This window comes from Tiliqua scincoides, chromosome 4 (genome assembly GCF_035046505.1).
Source record: "Tiliqua scincoides isolate rTilSci1 chromosome 4, rTilSci1.hap2, whole genome shotgun sequence".
In the NCBI taxonomy this organism is placed as follows: domain Eukaryota; kingdom Metazoa; phylum Chordata; class Lepidosauria; order Squamata; family Scincidae; genus Tiliqua; species Tiliqua scincoides.
Window position 1 is genome coordinate 141,807,497 of NC_089824.1, and position 20,969 is coordinate 141,828,465.

General features: G+C 41.5%; 1 protein-coding gene and 1 pseudogene across 5 annotated transcripts in view; one reads left to right on the forward strand and one right to left on the reverse strand.

Moving 5' to 3' along the window:
• The window catches only part of ADGRL2 (adhesion G protein-coupled receptor L2), a 660,835-nt gene that overhangs the window by 475,780 nt on the left and 164,086 nt on the right, over nt 1–20,969 (reverse strand). The gene's annotated exons all lie outside the window — the stretch shown is intronic.
• Nucleotides 13,662–13,781, forward strand: LOC136650618 (5S ribosomal RNA; annotated as a pseudogene).

A 20,969-nucleotide genomic window follows, 5' to 3' on the forward strand; every position in this document is an offset into this window, starting at 1 on the left:
GGCTGTCCCCACTGATCAGTGCAAAACAGAAGTCCAGAAAGTACTGTAGATCCAGGCATGCTTCCAAGTCCTGGTTCAGACATTTCAGGTTTCAAAGGATGATGATGATATAATTTATATACTGATTGATAGTGTGGAAAGGATTCCACACTGCCCCCTTGCAGCATGTCACAGGTAAGAATAGGGACAAGGTTGAATCACTGCCCACATCTCCCCCCCCATATAATGCATGGAAGAAGCTATATTGTACCTTCAGTATACTATACTCATTGATTCTGTAATAACCATGTCATCCACTAATTTAAAAGCTGAGAGGTTCTTCATTCTTTTGGTTAAAGATATAATTGAAAAATATTTATCATTTGACTTTTACCTTTTTATACCACTCTTCCTCCAAGGAACTCAGGGTGGTGTACATAGTTCCTCCTCCTCTTTTGTCCTTACCACAATCCTGTGAGGTAGGTGAGGCTGAGAGATGACTGGCCCAAGGTCAACCAAGAAGTTTCATGGCTGAGTGGGTATTTGAACCTGGGTCCAACTTCCAAACCACTACACCTGTAATCGCATTCTTCAGTTTAAGCAAGAATTCTTTAGTTTAGGCAAAAACACCCACGCTGGCATAGCTAGGGATGAAAAACAAAGGCACTGAAATGAGAGTGTGGGGTGGCTTCTATTCACTTTATACAGGTGTTCCCTTATCCATGGTTTTCGAATCTGTGAGGGGAGGGGGCAGAATGTGGATATGAGGAGCCTGCCTGTATTCACCATTTATTTATTTGTCTATTTATAGTGGGCATATGTCAGTGATGGACAGACATAATTGTTGCTTCCCCGATAGCTTGAAAAGGGGAGAAAGGAATTTCTTCTATGTTCAGTTTCAACCAAAAGCATGAGAGGAGAACAACAACAACAGGAAATAATTGTTGCTAGACTCCTCAGGGCAAAAAGTCCCAGCTCTCCTTCATATCAAAGGTGCCTTTCTCTAAGAGAATACTGCTCCACCATTTCTCTCTCTCTCTCTCTCTCTCTCTCTCTCTCTCTCTCTCTCTCTCTCACACACACACACACACACACACACACACAGAAGAATGTGTGCTCCATTTCCTACACACTTTTTAAAAAAGAGTAAACAGGGAGCAAAAAGTAGTAAATCGGATTATCATCACGGGGGGGGGGGAGCTACCCTCCCCATTTCTTTTGTATGATGCAGCCAGACCACAGCAAGAAAAACAGAGCCTTCACTGACCGGGAAGAGGATCTCAACTCGGGAAATGGTGCGCCCATACCAGCACCCTAGGGATAGTCTGAGATTAGCTTGCTGCTGTCAGGGTTAGAGAAGAATTTTTTGTGCTCTGCCTGATTGGCACAGGGTAGGGGGTGGGGGTGGTCTCACCTAGCCCTGACTTCTTTGGTGAGAAGCTATATTAGTCAGTTTGGTCACTTCTGGCAGGTATAATGTGGGAATGGGAGCAGGAGTAGGAATCTGTGTATCCTTAACTATACAAGGGCCAGAGGCAAAGCCAGGTCCAGCCTTAAGAGTTTGTCTGGCTCATTGATGCTGGCTTGCGACCCTTAAGGCCTGAATTGCAAAGTTCATCCTAAAGGCTTTCTGGTGTGGGATGAGTGGGGAATTTGGCCTTGAACCCCTTTCCAGAGGATGGTGTATAAAAACCAGAGGTTGGAATGAGCCAAGCTCTAGCAGGAACCAGGGTAGTAGTGCCCAAAGGGAAGTGAACATTTGCATCTGTCTGCCTCTTATGACCTTGTCACATGTAATTTGTGCTTGAGCCATGATCCCACTACTGTAGCAGGAGTGTGGGTAGCATCAGTCGGACTATGGGTGAAGCCACCTCAGATTTGGTTTTGAAATCACCCTCTATAACTCTTAGTTTGAATCTAGTGACTTTAGGATTCTTTGTGAGATCTAATTCAATTGCATTTCTTTTTGTACACTATAGAAAACATTATTTTCTATATTTTCCCCCCACCCATTTTTTTCTTTGCCACTACCTCTGTCAGTTCCTTAAAAAGGGAACATGTGGAAAGTATAATCACATTAAAACAATTAGCGCTGACGGAAAGGAAAGCAGCATTACTGGCATGTTTCTTTTTGAAATCTCTAGAGAGAGAAGGGTATTTAACATGCAAGCCTCCTGCATTTATTATGAAGAATATGTTAGGAGAACTTCAGTATAAAGAAATACCAAGCTGTGACAATTATTTTAATTAATTTGAAGATCTGTTCCTCTTCTTATGTCTGGCTTTGTGAGAAATTCTGACTTCAGTAAATAAGTGTTACCACTGTACTCACTAAAGCCACAGATTTCCACAAGCTGGAAGGAGATGATAGGGTACTTTTTATTTTTATTTTTTTTAAAAAGAGGTTTGTAGTAGTATAGTAGAGCCAACTAGCACCATGTGTGCACATTTTTTTCTGCTTGATAATTTTGTCCTCTGGTCAATTTTGTTTTGCAGGTTTTTGTAGTGCTCTGAAACCTGCAAAACCTGTTTGATCAGTGACAAGGCAAGATAAAATAAATGTGCTGGGAAACCACCGGTAATGACTTTCAAACAACTTTCAAACAATCCAGCTTTCAAGCAATTGTTCTTTTAATCCTGGTTGTTGTTATTGTTATTTTAAATTTCCTCCAATGTAGCATGGAGTAAAACACAGTACTTGTAAAATGTTCCTGGTTGTTATTTACGTGAGAGTGGAATCTGAACATAAAGCTTTGGCTTAGAGAGGAAATGTAGAATGGTGTTCTGAATATGCACCCTGTAGAACAGCCCATTTTCAACCACTATGCCCTGGCACACTGCTTGCCATGAATGGTCCCCAGGTGTGCTGCAAGAATTTGGAAGAGGGTCATTTATTAGGAGGGGCATAGGGGATATGAACCCCACTGGCAGCATGGTGTGCCTTGTCAATTGTCAAAAACCTAACGGTGTCCTTGATAATTTTAGTGCCTTGCCAGTGTGCTGTGAGATGAAAAAGGTTGATAATCACTGCAGTAGACTATGCGCCCTGTAGAATGGTGTCCTGAATATGCACATCTCAAGCCCAAATCCCAACCAACTTTCCAGCACTGGCATAGCTGTTGCAGTGGGACATGTGCTGCATCCTGCAGATGGGCGGCACTCACGGAGACCTCCTCAAAGTCAGGGAATGTTTGTTCCCTAACCTCAGAGCGGCATAGTCCTTAAGTCAGTACTGGAAAGTGGGATAGGATTGCACCCTCAGTCTCCAAAGGATATCAGTAAGACACTGCACTGCACTGTTTTGCATCTTTCCTGGGCCCCTTGAAAACTACAAGTTAAACTGGGGTTAATATTTGGAACACAGAATGTTTTTAATTTATATGTCGATGGAAGACCGATACCACATGTTAAGCATGGCTCACTACCCAAGCACTACCCAAGAGTCTAAGGTAACACTACAGATATCAATTGCATTTAGCTTAGAGAGAACATTACGGCCCAGTCCTAGCCTTGGGATACGCCACTGTATCCCCACCTATGCCAGGGCAAAAATAGCCCCACCAGTGTAGAAACCCACCCATGAAAGAATGACCATGGATGCTGGCATAATGCTGAAAAAATGCTGCACTGTTGTAGCTTAGACTCGGTGCAAGTCCGAGTTGATCCATGCAGGTAAATCAGGCCCAGGAAGGAGGTTAGGATATGGCTCTCACTGGTGCTGCCAATCCTGCCCCCCAACCAGGCCCAATCCACCCAACCCACCCGATCACCTCCTCATTCAAACCCCTCCGTGCTCTCCCTCCACTCCTGACCTTGACTTACCTGGTCCAGTAGGCATGCCAATAGCTGCCAGTATGTGCAAGAAGGTTGTAGCCTTCCCACCAGTGCGCTGCCTCTGTGCTATCGCTAAGCACTTTAGCAACAGCTTGTACCGCTTGAACATGTGTTCTGCTTGCGTAAGCACTTGAGTAGGATTGGGTTGTAAGTGTACTAAACTTCATTCTGATTGTTTAAATGTTTAAATGGGGGCTAGTATCTACCCCTCAGTGTGACTGCAAGTTGTCCCACCAAACCATGTATCACATTGTGTCTGGCTGCAAACTGAGGGTGTATACTGGCCCTTGATCTGACTTTTTCTTTGAAGGTAACTCTGTCCTTGAATGGTTGCATGAACTGGACATTGACATTTGATCTAGTCTAACTGATATATAAGTCCATTTATTATATGCCATACGCTAAATAAATAAATAAATAAATAAATAAATAAATAAATAAATAAATTCATTCATTCATTCATTCATTCATTCATTCTGAAATATAACTGCAATACAAATAAACAAGCGTGCAAAAAAACTCGTGGACAATACTATGCCCCCCCCCCAAAAAAAGCAAGTTTAACCAAAAATAGTTTAACCAATTAAGCTCGGAACTTTACTCAATGATAACAGGAACTGTATTATACCCTGTCAGTGAAAATAATTCATTTTTCTCCTTTAGTACTTGAATGCGCTGATTAAAAGATAGCTTTTGATTTGGTTCATTAAGAGTAAAATCTACCAGGAAGTTTCTATGAGCCACGCTTAAATGGCTGGGATAACTTCCTGTGCCCTTACTGGACCATATACTTCCCAATTAGCTGGGGGAAAGAAAGGGAACCAGCTTGTCTTTCTAAGAGCACAATCAATTGTTTTCAAGCTACCTGAAAATACTTCCCAGCATATATCACCTAGGGAATGTGACACCTGTAAAGCTTAATTGTTCTGAAGTTCTGAAATGAAGAAGTTGAAGATATTTTGCATTCTCTCTGAACTTTGGAAAGGATTTAAAAAAATTATATTTACAAACCAAACTCAGTCCCCTCTGGAGGAATCAATGTCAAATCTCGATTGCACTTTCATTAGGACCCTGTCCTCTAATCATAATCAGCTGGAAGCTTTATGTTCTTTCTTTTTTGAAAATCAATAGTCTCAGAAAAGCATATAGTCCCTAAATCTATACTTCTTGGAACAGAAAAATGGTCTCTTTGGTGGCATCACTTAAAAGAAGAAGAAACTTGCACATGCGTCAGCAACCTCCTTTCATGAAAACTGTGAATGAGGGGATTTGTCAGGGTTACACTTCTGGCTCCAATAATAAGAGTTTCATTTTTCAGCAGTTTGGTCCTTTACCCGGGTGGAGTTGTCAGGAGGTGCCCTTGATTCTGCTTTGAGATGATGCAAAAGAGCCCCAAGAAACAAGACTGTGATTGTGTATTCAGCATTTATGTGAAGATGACAAAGGACATGCTAGTGGGATATGTAAAACTAGAAGATATTAAGGCTGTCTACTTCTTTTCCCCAACATGCAGGGGCAGCATGGAAGGGTGCGGTGTGCTTGCCGTCATTAACATGGAGTTAACATCACAGGCGACTCCCATTTTCCTTTGGCAGCATTCATGATGAATCCAGAAAAAAATGTAAACCAACTTGCAAATACACCCAGTATTTCTTATACAGCTGCTCCTTTCGGGCTATGAAAGGCTCAGAGTCATTTCTCATTGCAGCACAATGTTGTCAGTGGTAGAAGCAAACTGACAGAATTAAAAAGGCAGCCGTCCACATGCTCTTTACAAAACCTCCACATACCATCCTAGGGAGACTAAACTGTTTGAAAAGGTTTGCCATGTAGGAACATGCAAAATGGGCCAATTCAAACAATTCAGCAGATCAGAAAGACTGTGACAGAGAGAGGGTCGGTGTTAGCCCGACTGGATGCTGCTGGGTAATCTGCTTTTGGAAAAAATGAGGCTCTCTCCATCCAAGTCAATTATTCTCTCGTGACATTTGTATATAATTGTGCATATTTTCTTTTTAACAAATGCAATATTAAGGAATGATATTATTTATATACATCCCCCTTTCCTCCATCATGGAACTCAAGGCAGCACACAGGAGATCCCAGGAAATCATCCATCAGGGACTAGACCTAGACCTGCTTAGCTTCCACAAGATGCTGTATCACGTAGATAATATCAGACCAGGGGTGCCCAAACCCCAACCTGGGGGCCTTTTGCAGCCCTCGGGGACCCCCAATCCGGCACAGGGGAGTCCTCAGTCTCCAAAAAGCATCCAGCCCTTTGTAAGACTTGCTGGAGCCTGTGCTGGCCCAATACGATGACTCTCATCATGCGGGTTGACTGTTTGACCACTTGCATGACCTGCCGGCCAAGGGCTCCCTCCACTGCTTGCTGTTTCACATATGTGAAGCAATAGCAGCAACAAAGGAAAGGCTGGTCTTGCTTGGTGCAAGGTCTTTTATAGGTCTTGAGGTATTGTGAGACCATTCATTCATTCATTCATATAAGTTCCATCTCTCATATATTCATTTATGTAAATTTATTCAAATTTTAAATATAAATTAATTCTTTTTCCCCAGCCCCCAGTACTCTGTCAGAGAGATGATGTGGCCCTCCTGTCAAAAGGTTTGGACACCCGTCCCTTAGACCATGGCCCATAGTCACACAAATGCACATAAGCAAGTGAACACTTGCTTGGGGATGGGCAAGCGGGGCAATGCATTTACACAAAACTGTTCCTCGAGAGACTAGGTTATGAACAATTGTTTCTCAGTTCCTATGCAGTTATCAAACCATGACAGGAAGTTGATGTAACAGGATAAGAACAGATAGAAGATGTGGGGTAGAATGTGAAGGTTGTATTGCTTGGCCTTTGAAGGGGGAGGAATTTCCTACGGACCCCTTTAACTTCTGCTTCCTGTTGAGACCCATCCAGCTATTTTCAAGTGACCAGGCTGCGGGAGGGTCACTATGATCCTCTAAGCTTATAGTGACCTGGTTTAAAGAAGAATTTTCACCTGGGGCAAGTCTTTAAACTAGCTAATGGACGCACAGGGGGGCACATCCACAGATAAATGCTTTGGCCATGTCACTGGCAATTGGGTAGCCTGTGCTGTACCTAGAGCAGAGTTGGGGCTGGCTGTGGCTCATCTTGGGGCAAGGGGAATTAATTCCCTGACCCTGAGCAACGTGGCAGAGGGCAAAATGGGGCTACTCAGATGTGCACCACCTAAAGAGGTGGTGCAGATCCAAGCAGCCTGGTGGTAGGCCAGGCTGCCTTGGAAGGGGCGTAAGGATCTGGCCTAAGTGCCAGATCCTGGTCCCACACCCCATCCAGTGCCCATTCCTCCCATCAGTCTGCCCGCTGCCTGCTCTCCCCTTGCCCCAGAACATCCTTGAAATGCTCTTCCCAGACGCCTGTGCCAGCGGCCCTCCACTGGTGCAACCTGAAGCTGGTGCTGTGGACACCAGATTTAGCCACTGGAGGACAGTGTACCTCTGTGCACCAGCCTGCCAATTCTCATGGTGGCGCAGAAGTGCCTTATGGCTCTTTTGCAACACCTCTGGGCCATCTGGGTTGACACCTTCGGGTCAACTTGTGCCATCTCAAGCGGCCCTTTGGATTGGGCCCTGAATGCTTTACTTCAGTGTAATTTCCCATAAAATAACTTGGACACCAGGAAGTAAATGCACTGCTCTCATTGTAATTTAAGATAAATAACACTGAGGACAAGACAGTATGGTTCCTTGCTTATGCACGTATGAGAATTCTACATTCTAGAATTTTGAAAAGCAGTACAAACATTTCTATTTAATGTAACCCAATTTGCTGGCAGTACATGCTTTGAAGGGTAGAGCCACATTTGAATCTGTAGCAGTGGACCATGCAAATGGGCCCCAGATAATGGTCTCACTACTTCATTTGTAAGGTTGCCAACCATCCAGATAACAAACAAGCCTGTTTGGCTCTTCTGCCTTGAACAGCAGCTCGATATGCAGAAAACACTTTTTTCACAGCATGAGATAAGCATTAGAACCTGCTATTGTGCACTAGGCTGCTATTAAATGAACAGTTCTGGTACCTAGTTGAAAAGTTGTTCATCTGAATCCTTTCTGCATTCTGAAGTGATAGAGTCACACAAGACTGCACAACGGGCAACATTAAATGTTTCAATAGTGCGTTTTCTGTGAAGAGTACAAAATCTATATAAGCATCCGGTTCATCTGTCAAATGTTCCATTTGTTTACTCTAGTTCTGGGAATCATTTCTGCATTCACAACCGCCAGCTCCTTGCTTTTTGTTTGGCTACAGTGAACCTGATAGGAAAGCTGCACTTTACTCACTTCAGATTAGCAGCAGCACCATCAAGCTTCATGCAATAGTTTCTATTTGTTTTCCCATTGTAGAACAGACCAAGAAAGGAGAAATGCATGTCGGTGTATAAAAGTGTTCATAAAGAAGAGTGAGCACACACACGAAACAAAGGCTGAAACAAAGCCCTTGCAGAAGATTACTGTCCTGGGTTTCACTCCATTCACACCAGCAGAGACCAAGATTAACACCACAGAAACCTGAAGTGTATGGGAGACATTAATCAGACTGAATTTGTACCTACTGAAAGCTGGATTGATACTTTTCACAGTCACAGGTTAAATGACTATTGGCACAATCCTAACCAGGTCTACTTAGAAGTAAGTTCTATTTTGTTCAATGGGGCTTACTCTCAGGAAAGTGTGGTTAGGATTGCAGCCTATTTCACCTTCTATAGGTGGTGACAATAGTAAAAGTACAAAATGAGTAATGTAACCCTATTTATACCAGGCACAATCGGAATTTATCTGATTTTCCTTGACCTGTAAGAGGACACATGGTTAAGCTTAAAAACAACTATCTGTGAGAATTCACATTTGATATTCAGTGCAATCCAGCTTCTGAATTTTTTTGTTTTGTTTTAATATTTGCAGTTTTCTGTTAAGGGACTGGTTAGCTGTCAAAATCTGAAACTGATTCAAAAAGGAAGCCCTCTGTTTATTTACAGCCTGGACAGCTATAAAAGAAGGCAGCTGAGGTGTGAATCTCCCAGTGACAGCCCCACTGAATAAATATATGTTCTCTGCAGCTGGACCTCTCTTTCCCCTGTAGAAGTGACAAACGATTCGCTCTTGGTGCTTATTCAGTTCTGACCCTCACCTGAACACATCAATTTCAACAAATGCTATGACATTCAGCTGGTCTGAACTGGCTTCCTTCTACAAATTGAGGAGAGTATGGCTTGGGCTCCTAACAGTAAGTGCCGGAAGACTCCTGTCAAATCAGCTGTCCTCCCATCTTTAATAAACTTGTGAAAGTTTTAAAGATTTGACAACTCAGAAGGCTAAGTCTTGAATGACACATTTTTTTTCAAGTCAAGATTTTTCTTCCACAGGCCAAAGATGTTCTCTTAAAAGCAATATGTTTATCTCCTTGGAGTATATAACCAGTAGTCATGTAAGACACATATCTGAGATAGAGGAGAAGTAGCTCATCAACCATTATTGCCAGGCTAGTCATTAACAGGCCAGGTTAGAGTTCCTGGTTATTTCTATAGCTAGTTTTCTATGTGCAGAAAGTTTTGTTTTTGTTGCTTTAATGTGGAAGGCAGTGATGTTCCCAGAGGGGGCAAAAATGCGCTGCGTAAGTAATGGTTTGCCTTTGGAGTCATTCTGGGAGCCAGTCTCCACTGCATTGCTTTTGCCACCTGGAATGGACCTGAAGGTGACGGAAAGACTGCACAGTGCATTGAGGTGTCTGCAAAACTTACTCTTTGCCCCCGCTTACAATGCCACTGGTGGAAAGCTGCATGTAGTCATGAGATTCCTCATCTGCATTTTCCAGTAGTAAAATCCTAAGCAATCTGTTTTTCTCTGAATGCGTGGATTAGTTCTAACTTAAATAACGCTGGGAGCATGTGATATTGCATGGTGTCTATGTGGTAGATATTGTGGAAGAAGCATTGTGAAAAATTCTGTCATTTACACATGTGGACCACAGCATTTAAGATGCCTAAGGTGCCTAACCACCAAGGAACAGTATAGATTCCACTGATTAAGCTACAGCACAAAACAGAACATCAGTAGCTAGGAATGTGGCAGCCAACAATAGTTTATTGGACCACTGAGTATCATGCTGTAATGTACCTCTCTAATATCTGTCATGTTCTTTCTTATTGTTTCCTTTATAGAATGAAATATGTCAGCAGGCTTCATGCGTTATGGCCTTCCAAAATTAGAGGGTAACAAACTGTCCTTATTATCCAATACATTGAGTATACAACCATAAATCAAAGGAACCAGTGCTACTGAGCATCTGGTGGTTTCTAAAGTCAAGGCAAACCTAACCTCCTCATGTACCTGCCTGCAGCTGTTCTTGAACAGAACAGTGAGACAAAATTATTACACTTCCTCCCTGGCTGTTTTTATTGTAGGGCCCTAGCCATTATTTTGTTGCTTATTGACAGGAAATGTGGGATTTATAGAGTCTGGCTCAATGCAAATATTTAGAGATTCTTTTTTTTCCTCTGCTGCACCTCTATGGGAGCCCCCCCCCCACCCCACACACACCTCATCCCAAGCCAGGAAAAACTGTAGCCAAACCCTTTCTTTTTGATGGTGCTGTTTTTTTCCTTGAAAACTAGAATTTTTGGCTTTCTTCCAGAAGGGAGCTGTACTGGTCACAGACAATTTATGAAGAATAGCTTGCTTGTTTGTGAAGCAAATATGTGTAATTTGATGAAATTATTAATGTCACAATGTTAACTCTTGTCGCATAAATACAGTTAACAGGGCTGACACCGCAATTGCATTCAAATGATGGGTCTCTGTTTATTCGCTCAGCCTGTCAGTCCAATATGGGGGAGACAAATGTCGGAGAGTTACTTTCACAATGAACAAAAGAGATATAAAAACGACTCTGATTAAACCTTGGTGAAAGATTAAATGATACCAAACACTTGCCAGATTCCTAAGACATGGCATTTTTTTTCCCTCCTTTGTAAGTAGACAGAAATAGACTGTTCACGAGAGATTTACCAATTGAATACTCAACCCACTGGGATGATCTCCCACAGAAAGTCTACTTAAATGAATGGAAGTCACACAAGAGCACTACTGACTCATTCATTTCAATGGAGTTTGCATAGGGGACCCTCTTGCTGGATTGTGCTTCTGCTTTTTACAAAATTGAGATCACAGTGTGCAAAGCTCAGTTGGTTCTTACCTGTTCGTCGGTCTATATTGTGAGAGGCTTAAACATTATCTGTCTTTCAGTAACCTGCACTTTTCAGCTACAAAGTTCTTAACAGACACAAGCAGCGTAAATACCCAGCACGCCCTGCATCCCACCCCCTCCTGACTCTGCTGAAGTCAACATGTTTGAATGCCAGTGGTAATGTTGTTGCCTTAAGGCTAATTCAAGCAGATTAAAGGAAAAGAGATCCAATACCAGTGTTACCAGGGTTACCAATTCTTAAAGGCTTTCCTCCTGAAACATATGATAACATCACAGAAATGTCTAAAGGCATAAATTTGATGTAGCACCTTAAGAGACTCGTCGGATTATTGTCCCATGAAGTTCCATAGGCAGAGTTTCACCTAAGCCAGAGTTTACTGGAGCTTAGCCGCCGAGCTAGGTATCACAGCAGGAGTGAGGCCAAAGGACAGGTGAAATAAAAATAATGTTTTTGAGCACATGCAGAGTTCCTTTCCCTCACCAGTTAAAAATAATTCTTACACATCTGCGACTGGGAAGAGATGACAGGTCAGACAGCTTTCAGGCAGCTGGGAGTCCTTCCACCTTCCTTTTCAAAGTCATTCATTTATTTCATCTCACTTTTGCAGTGATATGGTTGGATTATTTTAAATTAAACAAAACAAAAAAGTAACCTGACTCAGATTTGCATGCAGTTGCCTTGGTCATCACCAAGAAAAACTGTCCATCAATGTCGGAAGCTGTGAATTCTTTATTTGGCACTCCAAGTCAGATAAATGAGCCAGGAAAGGGAATCCCTAGCTTCCAAAAATAAGTGTTGATTTCTGTTTGAAATAAACAAAGGGCCACTACTCACAGCCACCACTGTGATGTACATGCTGGTTTCTAAATGCCATTGCCATGAGTGCAGATGGTCACACAAAGGACAACACCACAAGCAGAATATTGTCTGCAAGTGCTTTCTAGTCTGCTTTTTTTGTTAGATCTCAAAACATCCATTCTCATGTAGATGTTAATTCTAAATAGAGTTACTAGGATTTGTGAAATCATGATAGCCCCCAAAAGTTCTGCCTTAAATGTACAAAGCATCGCAGAAACATATATATTTGTGAAGACATTTCTCACAAATGACACATATGCATGAACACCACCTCTCCCAGTGAGTATAGCTTGTGTGTTCCTGGGGTGCGTTTGTGAAGGGATTGTCTCCTGTAGGGTTAAGTCAGCCCTGGCAGTGGAGTTGTGAGCGGCCACCAGTCTTCTAAACCTAGTCATTTATTAATCATGTGGTGCTTGCCCTCAAATGGCCTTTTGTAAATAGTAGAGGTAGTTCCACTGATTATGATGTAATGAGCCTTGTCAAGTGTACGATTCTGGAGGTGAGCAACAAGAGGTAAGACAGGCAAGTGGTAAAAACAGTGGTACAAACAGGCAAGTGGTAAACAAGCAGATGGGTAGCCCCAAGGCTGGCAGACTGATTTCACAGAAGACAGCCTGATGACCTCCGTTAGCAACAAGTTGCCTGACTGAAGAAAGGAAGCAGATCTAGACATTGTATATGAACAGTGGTACCAGAGTGAATCACAGTCGTCACCTGACTTTGCAAGCCAGGAAGGATGTGGGTGATGGCGTGAATGATTGGTTGGGACTGTCTGTAAACGTTTCTTCAAAGCATCAGTCCTGGAGGTGCAGTGAACCAAGTGTTCTATGCAGAGATATTCCAATCTAAGGGCAGTATTTCTAATACAGACAGTTCCGTCTCAGACAGAACTAAACTACATGTTTATAATGATTCTAATAAGGCTTCCTAATCATTTTGAGGATCATCACTGAAAAAAGTCAGTACTTTCAACATTGCAATATCTTTACATATATACATATAAAAGGCTGAATAAACTCCTAGCAACTCAAATGTCTGACATGGCATAGTGCAGTGGCAGAAGCCTTTTTCAGTCAGTCTAAAACTGGATACAGTACCCAGATAGACAACAAAAAGAACTATGCTGGGTAGCCCTACTCCTGTACTGACACGCTCCTTAGCACACCTCTGGGTTTAGCACTGGTCTGACAAATGCATTGCAGAGCTCAGAAGTCTTCAGATGCTTACAGCGCAATCCTGTTCTTGAGTTGTGCTGGCATGGTGGTTGCTGCGCTGGCATGAACTGTCATAAAAGTGCCATAATGTGCTAAACAATGACTTGCAAGCAAGCAGCGCCAGACTGCGCCGGCCCCCCAGCACTGCATTCAAACCCTGAGTTGCCAGTGCAGACAGGAAAGACTTCAAGCAGTGCAGAACATTGATGGGTGGCGGGAGAGTGTCCCACAAGTTTGGAGGGGACAAGACTGGGGGAAGGTGGAATGGGGGGTGGTGGGGCAAGTCCCTGAGGGAGCAAGAACGGCAGAGACCTCTTCCGCTGTATCCCAACCCCTGTCCTGCTTATATAGCTGGTGCAGATATGAGTAACCCTGTAGGGCTGGGGCATTGGGGTAAGGGAAAATATATCAGGGTTAGGATTGGGCTGCCCAAGTCCATGAATGCCAAGGATTGTACATGGCATGGAGAAAATGCCCTTGGCTTCAGTGCTGCCCTTTTTAGACAGATATGACAGCAACTGTTACCCTGCACATGCCTGATCTCGTCTGATCTCGGAAGCTAAGCAGGGTCAGGCCTGGTTAGTACTTGGATGGGAGACCACCTGGGTATACCGGGTGCTGTAAGCTTATACCATAGTCTTTCGAGACTGAAGGTTGCCAACCAAACCAGGAGACATGGCTAAGGAGCATAAAGGGGCAGGGCTAGCCAGTGTGCTCCTATTCCCTTTTGTAAACATTTTCTTCCATTTTGTAAACCGTTTTCTAGAAATAAACCATAAAATAGCCATACCAATGATTCATATTAGGTACTTAAACACAAATTTGACCATCCCTTCCCCTTTTAAAAAAAAAATTAAATTTTCTCTTTGGCTGCAATCCTATGCATAGCATCTCCATTCTATTAAATTGAATGGAACTTGCTCCCATGTAAATGCGTATTAGATTGCAGCCTTATTTTGCTTAAAGAAACTGCAGACCTCAAAGTACTCAATCCAGAGGAACACAGTTGAAATCAACACAGTTATTCTAGCAGTATTGCACTGTAAATTTATCGGATTAAGCAGCACTCTGAAGTCAATCACAAGCTTCCTCTTACCCTAAACCTTAGGTCTTTTATACATGCTTTAAAATATTTTTAGTTGGCTAAAAAGTGCATGTCTTTGTCAGTTCATTCTAAACAGGTATACTGAAATAGTGAGGAAACACAGTCGGAGCTTTGCAGACTGTTCTTACTTACATACTTTATGCAGTCAGTTTGAATTGCCACTTTGTTTAGACCTCTTGGTCCAGATAGTTAATAGTTGTCTCACACTGGAGGGGAGCATTATGAACCTGCCAGATTTGATTTCTGAACAGTGCTTGGTTAATGTTCTGTGGCATTACCAGTAGTTATCCGTCTGGGTGCTGAAAGTCGCATTGATCAAAGTACAGAAGTTACCCTGTGGCCAAGTTATCCATTTAGGTGCAGAAAATAGTACTGATTAACGAAAAAACCCAGTCCTGTAAACACTTGAATAAAAGTGAGTTATCATAACCATGAAGAGATTCCACTGAAATCCAGTAAAGTAGAACACGTCCTTGTTGAAATAAAACCTGCCTTGAATGACGTTCTCAAGTCTGCACAAATAAATAAATAAAATTCCTCCCTCAGAAATTTATCTACAAGGTGACATGCTAAAGTAACATATCTGAAAACAGATACATTATTTTGAGGTTGATTGAATGACCTCAGCTTGTTACTGATGCTATATGTTGCCGCTTCCAATAAATGTTTTAATATTATTTACAGCTCTAGGATTTATTTATTACTATTTTTAAAAATCTCCTTTACTCTTTGCTCAGGTCTCAGTGACATTCACATTTAGAATGGGAATACTGAAGCTTATTTATTTCACATTAGATTTGAACTGCTGAACTGCTGAATTCAGAACAAGAGAGATAGAGTATTTACATCCTATCCATATTTATAATCTTTCTTTTCAGCTTCACCTCAGATATTTGTTGCCTGGGAAAACAGATGCTATGTGTTTAAAGTTGTTGCTTTCCCCCTTTCTTGTTCTTTTTTTTTTTTTTTAAATTAGATTTATAAGGACACTTCTCTTTTCAAAACTGAGCAGAATAGGTGGCCACTAGGTGAATTCATGCTGCTGAAGGCTTAGAAGACCAGAACAATCATCATCTCTTCTCTGTGTGACAGTAACTGTAATTAATGGTTTTTCCTGTTGTGGCTAAAGAGAATGGAGAAAGATGGAGTTGACAGGCATTTTATTAATGGTTGCTGCCATCTTAGTATACATAAAAGACCTCCTCACTAGTTCCAGAACTTAGTTGAATGATTTTCTTCTCTTTTTTTTTGAGAAAATCTTGAAGATGGATAAAAAATGAAGGCAATCTGTCCACAGCTACTGAAAGTTGGGTCTTCAATAATAAAATTAAAACTACTGTGACAGTTCCTATTGTGTCTTTTAACCATCTGCCTCCTGCTGGCACAATCAATAATGACATCTGCAGGGATGTTGTCATCCTTACCTAGTCCCTCTCTATTTAACAACAAAACCTGTCAATATTGTGTCTCATGGCTGTTTCACCAAGAAGATTTATCATCCAGCTAGGTGGTGGGACATATTTGAGTGACTGCTGCCCTGTTGTTGTACTGGGAACCTATAGGGGATAGATATTCAGTGTGAGGCACAAGGAATTAGACATGCATCAACCAGAACTGACAATGCTGCCAACTAATCCACAGGGCACAGGGCTGAAAATTTACTCCAAGGACTTGACTATGCTTGGAAAATTAAAGTGACAGTAAGGGAGTGCCAAATTCAATAGGAAATTGTTCCAAAAGCCAATTCACAAACGCCAGCAAATTATTCATTCTTAAAAATGGTATGCACATTACCATACATATGAAGACAGAAAGGACAGAAAATGGTTTCTAAGCAGACCGGATTTATAGCAGGGCAGGGAATGGTGACCAGAACATCAATATGGGCAAAGTCAATGGAGCCTCACTGGCTTAATACCAGCTCAACATGTCAGACATAAGCAAAAAAGAGGTGATCTTCTGAGAATTCTCAATGAGAACTAGGGAAGTAAATGCCATTAGAATGCAGGTCTGTGCTATGGAAGACAAAGTGGAGCACTCTTCCATCTCAGTTTGCAACAGAAAGGCATTCTGCTTCTGTGGACTAACTCCATTGGACTGTAGACAATAGTTCTATGAAAAATTCACTTTGAATTTTAATATGGCACAAAAACAGGTGGCAAAAAAAGTCAAGAAAGTAGCAGAGTTCACAACAGAATATTCAGTAGTGAATTCGGGCATCCACGGACTTGCTCCCTATGGACATATAAAGGTCACATACATCAGTGTGTAGAGCTTCCAGAGAACGTTCATCACTTTGTGGCTACTTGGGATGATGACTTGCACGTATGAATGAAATGACACAGGTCGACCACCAAAGATCAAGCTTAAAGTCAACTAAAAGTGAAAGTGTGCTTTTCCATGGAATGCGTTCATCCCGTCAAGTTGTGTGTTACAGAATATTGAATAAGCATGTGTTGAGAAATCTAGTGGTCTTTCCCCCCGTGAACTGGCCTCCAGTCTTAAATTGACTTAGCCCCAAATTTATATGATGTTCAAAGTGCCTCCTGATGCTTCCCATAATTCTGCCGTCTGAAGGGATTTATTCCTTCTGTGTCTTTTTGTGTAGAATGTTTTACTTTGTCGTTGGCCTAGTGTTGATTCAGTGGTTTTTGAGAATCGTTTAAGAGTGAAAGTGCTTTACCACATGGATTCACAATAATGTAATCAGGGGGAAAAAATGGGGTCCACTGCAGCTCACATAATCCTCTATTTAAAAGCAAACAAGATATTCAATACCAAAGGTCCTTGTGTTTTATTGGAAGCACTGCTAGGATTTCTTCTCCAACAAGGAACCTTTGCTGTTGTGCCACAACTGGAAACCGTGACAGATTTATCTGCTGTAGTTCATTAACATAACACCCACTTCCCCCCCCCCCCCCCGCTCAGGATTTTTGATTCAGATTTCCACATTTCCATTTTTCAATGTCCTGAAGCTGCTGGCTTGGGAAGCAGCTGGAAGTGTGCTTTTTGCACATTGATCTTCCAGCAACCATTCATTGGCCCTAGGAATTTTTTTTTTTATGTAAGTTTCCTTATTGGGAATATGCTAATGACATCCGCCATGATTAGTGATTTTCTTTGAATCGTTATTCCTCTGTGGGCAAAGCAATCAGAAAGGAAGAACAGGAGATTTACTTCTTCCTTGTGTGCCTTCCTTCAGCCATCTGGTCTATCCTAATTCATTTGAATAAGATCTGCAGTTTGAGGTTCTTTACTCTGGCATTCAGAGGCATTTTAAGGCTTAAAAAGGAGTTAATGGTTATCTGTCAGTGTCACTAGTGTGGCCCTGTGATACATTGGAATCGCACGCTCGCCTTCTGATGGCTTAGAGGGTGAGATTAATTTTATTAAAATGAACAAAAAGGGAGGGAAATAGATTTTGATAACTCCTTAACTGCTTCATTATTTTAGATGCCTTATTACGTGGAACATAAAAACTGTAAGAAAGAGAACTTCTTTTGAGGCAACAATAATTTTTCAAGATGGGGATTGTTAATCTAAAATACTTGGAAGGGAAGAGGAAAAAAATTGTACGAAGAAAGAATGATGCCCTAAATGGAGATGAAAATAACCATTCCTTTCTTGTTGAGTATGATGAGCAAAAACAAGAGAAAGAGTATGTGAGGGAACAAGAGGGAGGACGGGAGGGAGAGGGAGGGAAGGGTAAGTAACTTGCTTTGATTGTAATAGATGTTACCTTTCTCTATCCCAATTCCAATTAAATTGTTCGCTCAATTTAAAAACCTGCCTCTCACAGTGAGATGCAGTTTATTCAACCTATAGTGCTGAACGGTTATGGACAGAATGTACTCCTGAAAGGAGGTTTCAGTCTGCTGCTCTTTTACATGTACAAAGCAGGTTCCAAACAACATTGCTGATTGATTGAATCCAGTTTTACAAAACAGAAGCAGGGAAGCAGGGATTCTGACAACTTGGGAAGAGAGAGGCTAACGAAAATTAGCAGCTGTTATGGAAACCATTTGCTTGATGGGCAGTCCTCTAGGTATGTTTTCTTGGAAGTCAATTCCACTATCTAGGGTGGCACAACTTACTTTTGGATAAATTGTACATTGGCAGTTTTTTTTTCCCTTGCCATTGTATACTCTCAAAGTACTAGAAAATTGGCTTGGGATGGCATGTTTTCCATTTTTCCTGAACATCTCTGAAAAGCAATTCCTAAGCATGGGAATGAAGGCCAGAGTTTGGGAAACAAAATCCCAGATGTGCTGTTAAAATAAACCAGAATTATGTATTATAAAGGGAGTGAAGAATTATGAACAGGAAGTTCTAGACAGGCTTTTTAAAAAGTATTTTTTTCTTCTTCGATAAACAAGGTGAGCTATATCACTTATTAAACAAATTCAATAATATGAAAGAAAGACAGCTATTTATTTGCTGTCCTTCCTGAGCTGACTTAGAGGAAATGTTTTGCTTTCTCATCTGGCCTACCTACCAAATACAAAACCACTGCTTACTATTTGACCCTTCTCCCCACCCCCTCCACCTCAGTCTGTCGTTCTTGAGTAGCTTTTATTGATTGGGAGTTCATTTTCCTCTCATAATGCATGCCTATTATGAACTTAATAACAGCTGAATCCTAATCAGTAATGGTCTGAGACTTTGTACACCAGAACCAAAACGTCTCAGGCTGCAATGCTAATATGAGCCAGCGTCCCACTGAAGCTTTGTTTTGGAGTAGCCATGTTTTGGGTTTGGCTGCCAGAATAGCTTCTGGTACGTCCAGTGTTTTCCCTAGATTCATCTCCCCATAGAAGAAGACTCAGAGAACAATCCTTGCTTGGAGAATGGCAAAGAATTTGCAGCACATTTGTAATTTTGAAAGCACTTAACTACTGTTAGACCAGAAACATATATTAGCTGTAAATGAAGCTCATAAGTGAGTATTGTTAAGTGTACTCATGTGTCTGGACTATGGTAACTTATCTGGACTATGGTTCAAGATAGAAAATATTGAAATGGAGTTAATTCTAAAATTTTGGCAAAACTATGTTCCACTTAATAGACAGGTATATGTATAGGAAAAGCAGGCAGCTGCAAACATATAAGGGAAAAACAACGCTGATAGCCAACCGTAAATATGGGACCAGGATATGGTGTTGGATCAGTATCCTACACATATGACAGCTATGGTAGAAGAGTTCATCTTGCAACAGAAACACCTCCCATTGGCATTCCTGGAGTAAGTAGTAAGTTTCTTCAGATGCCAGGACACCCATGCTTGGGCTATCAGCATTGTTTTTCTCTTATATGTTTGCAGCTGCCTGCTTTTTCATTTAGTGCTTTATTTCTTGAACATATTTTTTTTTACACATCCAAAACTGTTCTAGGAAGGAAAGAAGGAAGGAATAAGTAGCTTCATGACTGTCACAAAATGCAGTCAATTTGCACTATGTACAACTGGCCTGGCTTTGAGGAGGGAGATGTGGCTTTGTGATTGATGCAATGGCTGGTCAATCAACATCATGCAAATCCAGCTTCTTTTGAAAACATGAAGGTCTGATTTCCCCTTAAGGACAACATGGAGGAGGAGAAGACGTAGCATCCAAAATGTAGTGAGTGGACTTCCACAGCAGACTTACCAGTAAGCACCCTTAGATGGAGTTACTAAAAACAACTGGTTATGCTATACAATAAGGGCGCAATCCTAACCCCTCATATCAGTACTTTCCAGCACTAAGGGCAATGCAGCTCCGAGGTAAGGGAAAATTCCATTACTTTAAGGAGGCCTCTGTGAGTGACACCCAACTGCAGGATGCAGCATGTGCCCCATTGTGCTGGAAAGTACTGACATAAGGGGTTAGGATTGCGTCCTAAATGGTATTAACCATTTGCCACAGGTTAAAAGATGACAGATCATTGTCTAGAAAATGGCCACCAACTAACAACTATGTGCTCAACTGTGTGCTCAGTCAGCAGCCATTTTACAACAGCGGAAGATTTTTCCATGGTTGTAAAGCCCTGCCCCCAACAAGAACAGGATTGGGCTGTTAATCTAGGAAACTCTGCTTTAGAAAAATTGCAGCATTCTATGATGAGATGATGCCTTTGCTAGCATTGATTTTCAGATCCAAATAAATTGGTCAGGGCATAAACAAATTAAGTAAATTATGGATGGGCATAAAGGGTTAATTTCAAATGCCTCACAGACCTGAAAATGACCCCGTGATATTAGTCTAATTTTCATACTTGTATCTCAAAGTGCACAATTGACCTAATACCTGAAGCTACATTACCACACTGTTTAGATTTGGTCACCATGAAATTATGAAATTTCCTGCATTTTATAACCCCAGCATCAATGAGCTCAAAATTTATTTGTTTAAATTATTTATACCCCACCTTTCTCTCAGTAAGGGCAATCAGTGTATCTTGTTACTGGTCAGTCATGAACTTTGGGTACATCTGGCGCTACCCAGGAAAGTGTAGAAGTTTTCCAAAATGCAAAACAGAAAATGCCTGTTGGAACAAGATTTGGGACTGCGGGACATTTGAATGGCTGTCAAAGAATGGTGCTTTGTGTTTTACATCGTTTGAATGTACTGTATGCGCTAATCCTTTTGAGAAATGGCTAAAAATAGAAAGGCAAAATGATGCCTTAATAATTCATGAGATGAAAGTCTTGAAAACTCCAAAGTAAAGATAGGCAG